Source organism: Neopsephotus bourkii, unplaced genomic scaffold, assembly GCF_033783945.1.
Source record: "Neopsephotus bourkii isolate Nb327-2 ecotype Australia unplaced genomic scaffold, CSIRO-AGI_Nbou_v1 NB_1234, whole genome shotgun sequence".
NCBI classification, from domain to species: Eukaryota; Metazoa; Chordata; class Aves; order Psittaciformes; family Psittacidae; genus Neopsephotus; species Neopsephotus bourkii.
Window position 1 is genome coordinate 2317167 of NW_026901719.1, and position 7094 is coordinate 2324260.

Here is a 7094-nt window from a genome sequence, read left to right on the forward strand (position 1 = left end):
AGTTCCCAGCAGAGCCCCTCCAAAGCCACTGAGTCTGTCTACATACAAGCAGCAGCAATCAGCCCCTTCATTGCCAAACCCAAGAAGGTAGCAGCAGCCACCCATCTGCAAGAGGCTGAAACCAGCACAGCCTCAGCAAGGCAACCAGCAACAGGCATCCCCAGCAAGCAGAGCCAGAAACCAGGGACCTTGAGGAAGCACCTTGTTTCAATATTGTGTGATACATGCCCGTGGACCATGTAAAAGTGATCTGTCATCCATGTACAATCTTTTAGCAGTCTTTTAGCAATCTTTTTTTTTTTTTTTTTTTCCCAATAGCATTCACTCAACCCTTCCCCACATTCCCTAAATTCCATGTTACTTTTCTTGGTGCCATCCAGACTCACTATATTTTATGCTTTCTCAGCGATCGTGTCCACATCTGATCGTAACTGAAACCTTAACGATGATCAGTAGTGCAATCACCATCCATATCTTACATGATGTACCTTGCTGATACATACCTTCTTTCTGGCAACATTAGCCAACACTGACTCATGTTGCAGTTGTGACCTTTCCAGTAGCACTGCTACTTGCTCAGTTGTTCCTTTCTTGTCGCAGTACCTCTGGTTCCAGGGTGGCACTAATTAGCACATTTTGAATTTGTCTGGGCTGAATCCATAGCAATGCTTTCAGACCAGTTTTCCATTTTTTTATGATCATTTGGAATTGTTAATCCTTCAAAAGACTTTCACCTGGCAATGCCACAAACCTGTTAGGTTTTCTCTTCCCACATCCAGATTTTATGGGATACAGCAAGGCCCAGGAGAGTTATCACTTAAAATGGCCCCTCTTCTTGACTGATAACTGTAAAGCCTGTTTTTTGAAGTAATTATGTGTCTTTTGTGATTCTTGTCTAGCTCATCGTTCCTTAATTTGTCACTGAGTCTGTCATGTACTGAAATGTTGACAGGTTTTTGTGTTGTTTCATCTGCTGTCTGTCAGAGTAGAGAATTATTTCTATTATCACCTTGATATGATTTCTTGTCTCCCATTAGTCAACAGGGATTATGTTGACTGCTCACTTTAACTCTTTTATTTTCTCCTCTATGCTGGTAAGTTACCTGAACACTCACTGGACCCAGTACTTCTTCAGGTACTAGAACAGTGAGCTGAAAATGGCAGCAGGGAGAGCCACACTGAATTATGCTGCAAATTTTCAGCCTTATTTGTAACTTCTTTTCTATTGCATACCTAAACGCAATACTTGATATCATATTTGAGAAATAATACAAGAATTACACTGCATCTTTCTTGCCATTGCCTTAACACAAGAGAAAAAAACTCTAACCTGTTTGATTAATTAGCACAAAGACATGTTTTGAAAAACGATTGTAACAGTGGGGCTCCACACACATCATACTTTCATGGATGGATTTGTTTCTGCAAGCAGACACATGGAAGACCACTGGATACAGACTTGTTTGTGTCAGCCTTACTACAGGCTTTCTGAAGGATGGCTGGGCTCTGAGCTTGGAGTGACTTGTGTAGTCTAAGATGGTGAGGGCAGGCCTGTTGGGAGAGGATGCCATCCACTGAGCTGGGAGCATTTCTTGGGGTGGACCTTCTGTCTGGTCTGGCAAGAACCTGGAGATAGTTTGTGCCACAGCAAAAAGGAAACAGCAAACAACTGAGAAATGGAAGTAGCTTGATTCTTTTCAGGAAATCCAAACATCCCGCAAGGGTAGCAAGGTAGCAGCCCTTGGGCTTGGGTGACAGGAGAAGAGCAACCAGGAGTTAAAATCCAGTCTCATTCAAAGATGTTGTGTGCAATGGCAGGCAGCCTGCTTGGCTCAGAGCAAAGATGACTATGTCAGTTTGCCACAGTACAAAGGCTGCAGATAACCTGACATGACAGCACAACCTCATTCTTTTCCAGTGTGCCAACCCTGCCCTCCACCCCTCGGATCGCCAGTGCGCACTGTGGCTCCCAGCTCCTACCTGATACTCCCAGTCCAGTAGTCTCGAGGGTTTGAGTTGTTTGACATCTACTTAAATAGCTGCCCACCAATGTTCATCTGTACTCTGGCTCTGTTAGAACAGCTTTCTGCCTCACCACTCACGTTGTTGGCTGAGCTGTGCTATGAAACTATGACTGCAATAACAAAGAATTGCAGTCAGGGCATGCCTCAATAAGAAACTCCTGTGTTGTGTATTGGGGACCACAAACTCTTTAAATTGCTTAAAATATCATTATCGGGCAATTTTTCCAGACAGGATAATTGTCTAAGCTCTCTGCTGCACTTCTGCCTAGTGCATAAAAAATGGACATAAGCATTACTCAGTGACTGATTTACAGAGAGGGGCTCTGAAGGGCTATGGCTGCATAGCACCATGGCTGCCTGGCCTGGAGCATCCCCAAGGAGGATGAGCTGCTGTGGAACAGCCATCCCACTGCCTGTGCAGGGTTGCGCCTGACCCACTCTCTGCCATTCCTCTGCTGTTTGCCAAAGAGCTGCTTAAATCAGTTAAATACCTGGCAAATCCTTGCTCTGAGGACTCCCCGTAAAGTGGCTTTGTGCAGGAAGTGGATGGCCCAAGCGTGGCTTCAGCCCCGGCGCAAATTTCTCTGACACTACAGTAGTACTTGGAGAGGGGCCATGCTGCTTCAGCTGCACCTGGGCACTGCCGGGGGGCAATCCCAGCACCTCTGCCTCTTCCTGGTGCTTCAAACTGGGGGCTGGGCAAATAGTCCTTTTAATCCCCTGAGCAGCCTTTTTCGCACATGACTAACTCTTCTGCATGCATGATATATGCCCTTTTATCAGATAAAAGCCCTCTTGCCAGTGCTGGGACCAGGGTGCTGGCTTTCTGGCTCACCAGCTGCCCTCAGTCCATGTGACGGGGCCTTTCCCCTCACTGGGATCTCTCCTACAAGAAGGGGGTTTTGTGAAATCCTTGTGTCTGCTCCCTAGGTTGGGAGCAGAGCTGTGCTGCAGCAAGGATGGACAACTCTCTTACTCTGCAGGTAGGCACATCTTGTCCTGCTCAACCTCTGAGCCACCTGGGACCAGCTCCTGTGCAAAAGGCACATACCAGCATCCAGTGTTGGCATAGCTGGCTCTTCCTCTGCAGTAACAGACAGGGTGGATCAGTGGCTGGTCAAATTCATTCCTCATTGCCCAGCAGGAATGGAGGTCAAGGCAATGAGTGCAGGGCAGAAAGACTCCCCACCTGCTGCCCCACACACAGGACCTTCATCTCAGAGGGGAAGAAGTGAGGTAGGGGGAGCTTCTACCTCTCTTGCACCCATCTCCTGCAGCTGATCTGGCCACACAGCCATATCCCAGTAACTTCATGGAGCAGGGAGGGGTTTGTACCCTGCCAACCTGGGGTTGGGGCTGGCACCTTGGATGACTAATTCGTATCCCTCCATAAACTGCTGTCCCATGGCAGGCTGTTTCACTGCCTGGATTTCAAACTTAAAGAAAAGCTATGACTTCTGCACCACACATATTTGCTCTAATAGAGGCACAGACTGGTGGCTGCTCCCCAAGCCAAAGCGTGCTCTCCATCGCCAAGGAGGGTATTGCCCTGTGGGCAGGGGCAAGCCCCAGATCTGAAAACAGCATCACAATATCAGGAGTTGTTTAATGATGCTGTCAGCTGCCCAAAGCATCAGGAAACCAAAGTGTTTTTCCATGGTTTTGGAGAAAGCTTTGAAGCTGAATGATTTTCAGGAAGGCAGATGAGTGTACAAACCAGCAGGTTAAATTAGGATATCATGAAGTGTCACTGCTGAAGGCCACAATCAAAATCAAGACCATATGCTAATAAAGCAAAGGAGAGGGAAGCACCCAGGGAAACAATACTCTACATTCCTTATGCCCTGTCCATTACAAAAAGCCACCTTGCCCCACCAGTGAAGGGAAAGGTACTGATCCTGTGGAATGCAACTTTTCATCTAGGCATCCAGTGTTTCTCATTTCAGTTTTACTGAGTGCTCCCAGTTCATTTTACATTAAACATGTGTCTGCACATCAGCATCTACAATGTTGTTTCAATACAATATCATAGCGTACATCAGTCCAAGGTCTGTTGGTCCACAACTGATAAAAACTACACACTGTAATTTGTAGCAATTAGGATCTAAATGATAGGAGAGAGGCAGAAGCTGACAGAAAGAACGTCAGAACACACTCTCTCATTATTTCTCAAAAATTAAATGTTTCCTATTTAGCCGTTGCTGTAGCTAATAAGATGCTTTGATGGCTTCAGATTGCCACCTCCCAGGGAAACAGAAGCACAGGAGAAGGGAGACAACAGCAAAATCAAACTTTTCTTTTTGATCTTAGGTCAAATTCAGCTCATACTGAACCTTCTGACTTTGCTTACAACAAAGTTGAATACGTGCTATAAAGGTGGAATTCCTCTGGATTGATGTTTGCATCAATCCAGCCACAGAATATCCAGTTAAAACACAAATGCGTTACGCCATGTGCATCCACAGTGTTTAATGTATTCACAGAACTGAATATACTGACACATTTGTGCTGGCAAGTGCGTATCACGCATCACTGTCAGTGTACTTTAGCTTTATGTGATTTGAAAACTAGCAAGTTCAGTCCATCAAATTAGGAATATCTAACAGTGAAAATTTTTCATTAGCAATTGTCAGCATAGGAAGCTGTGGTGTCACTCCATTGCACACATCCCTCCCTGCATCCCACATTAAAAGGAAACAAAAACCATGAGAGGCTAAAAGGAACTGCTCATAGAAAACCAAGCACAGATTGCTCATTGCTAATGGATTGTGGACAGTTGGTCAATGCATTTTGTATATAAACTTGGCCCATTTAAAACAGCTTATGAGTCACAGGTTATTGCACTGATGAACTGACCAAATTTCTGAGGGCAGCAGAGCCATATTTTTAGGAGTATCTAGAAACGTAAACTCACTTTTCACTGGGAGTTATTTTACATTTTTGTTGCCCTTCTGCCCTAAGATTTAAAGTAATTTCTTTTGTTTTTCCACATGTGGGAGGTTACATAAGAAAAACTCTTTCCTTCAACGTGTGGTATTGCTCCTTGCTTTGAAAAAAATGATGCCCAGTTCAAATTATCAAACCAGAAGCTCCTGTTCTAATTCCACGACTTGTATTAATTTGGGAATTATTTCATTCTCACAATGAAGGAACATCACTTGAATCCTACCTTAAGGCTCCTTGTGCCCACTTCAGCCTTCTCTTTTGTGAACAGTGGTAGAAATTGTGAACTGGCTTCTGTCTTCCCTCAAAATGCATAACAAAGGTGTCCCTTTATGAAGGCATAGCCAGGAAAGAGTTCTCCATTAAGGTCAATGCAACAGAAGCAAATGTCATATCTGGACAGGCAAATATGACCATGTAGGGCATAGCCTGTAGGAATACTGGGTCCGGTAGTGAGCGCCAGACTTTCAGGTGGGCTAACAGGGAGATGTTTAGGAGTGAGAACCACAGACTTTCTCAAGGTATTGTACACTGTCATGGAAGGGAAAACACAAATGCTGATGTGACAGAACAAGCTTCAGTCTAGTTTTCCCTAACACAGAGTAAGCATCAGTTTGCAGGGCAGAATGGCTAGCTTTCCTTCAAACAAGTGGCAGAATGGCTCAAGTAAGGGCTTCAACATCTGCTCACAGTTTGCAATCTTCCCTGCATACATATGCGTAAACAAAGACTGCTAGCTTCATCTACAAGACCAGTCTGTGATTCATACAACACTGAGGGTTGCACACAGCAAACAGTTGCTTCACAACCAGTGCTGGATCTAATTCAAGGAGGGCACTGCAGAGTTCCCAACATTCTCTAGCACTACAAATGTGTAGCTAATGACTGGCAGTGTAAACAACTTGTTCATGCATGATTTGTGCTCATTCTAGCCTAGACATCTCTCTCAAGTAAGCTGAACAGAACTGTAACATCCTCTGAACTGTCGACTCTTCAAACATAACTTCTTTGCCTTTATTGCTTCATTTAACTGAATTTCCTTTACTCTTTTTTCTCTCAAATGAAGCTCTTGAAAATGAAACAGGGTAGATTCCAGCAGACCATGTTCCTTTGTCAAAATTCATTGGTATGGCACAAATGTAACTGAAAGCAGAACCGACTCACTGTTTTAGGAAGTAGTTTACAGTACAGTGTATATTGTTTGTTTCTCACTTTTCTGTTTATTATCAGGTTGTTTGACAGCAGGTGGTTTAGAGGAAAAAAAAAAGGTGAAAGCTACATAAAACATCTGGGTGAGATCCTCAAGGAATATAAATTGTTACTGTACCATTTGCAGGCTCTGGACAACAGCCTTTACCAAATCAAAATGCTTTTTTAATACGATCCTGCTGCACACAGAAACTAGAGAAGAGATTTATTTCTTCTGTAGCACTGTGCCCTTGGTTAACCCAGTTTGTGGTACCTATTTCAGTGAAAGAGATAATACCAACCCTGACTTCAAAGCATCGCTAAGTGTGATACGTGCCTGTTCATGTATCATTTGCTTCTCTCAAGCCATCTTCTGTCAGCAGAGAGGCAAGCAACATATATGATCTGAGTGAATCCCATGCCATCATTAGCAGAACATTACATCAAACTGCTGTAAAGTAATTACGTGGCTAAAAGGTAAGCTGGGAGGAAGTCAGTGATTAAATACTTACCACCAGAGTCAGCCCACATCACATAATGTTTTTTGTTCAGAGGCTTTCATTCTATTTTCAAATTATCTGCCAGTGCCACAGGCTGAATTGAACCTTCTTCACTCAGACTTTGATAATTATTTTGATCAGATATGCTTGGCCCTTTTCCATAGCAAATGAATTTTATTTTGGTATCATACAGTACAATAGAGGATAATAGTAATTCTTAGTCGGTAGCTTGAGGTTGCTCTTGCACCGCCAAGCTATTCTCACCAAAATCTTTCACAGGTTCTTACAGAGGTGCTGCAGTTACAGCAACCCATTGTGGTCACACTGCAGTGTAGCTATCTGCCTACAAAAAATACAAAAAGTGTGAAGTTCTAGAAATTATGGGATCTGAATTACCTCAATAAAACTCTGCCTAAGTGAAAGACCTTGGGGCAATGAC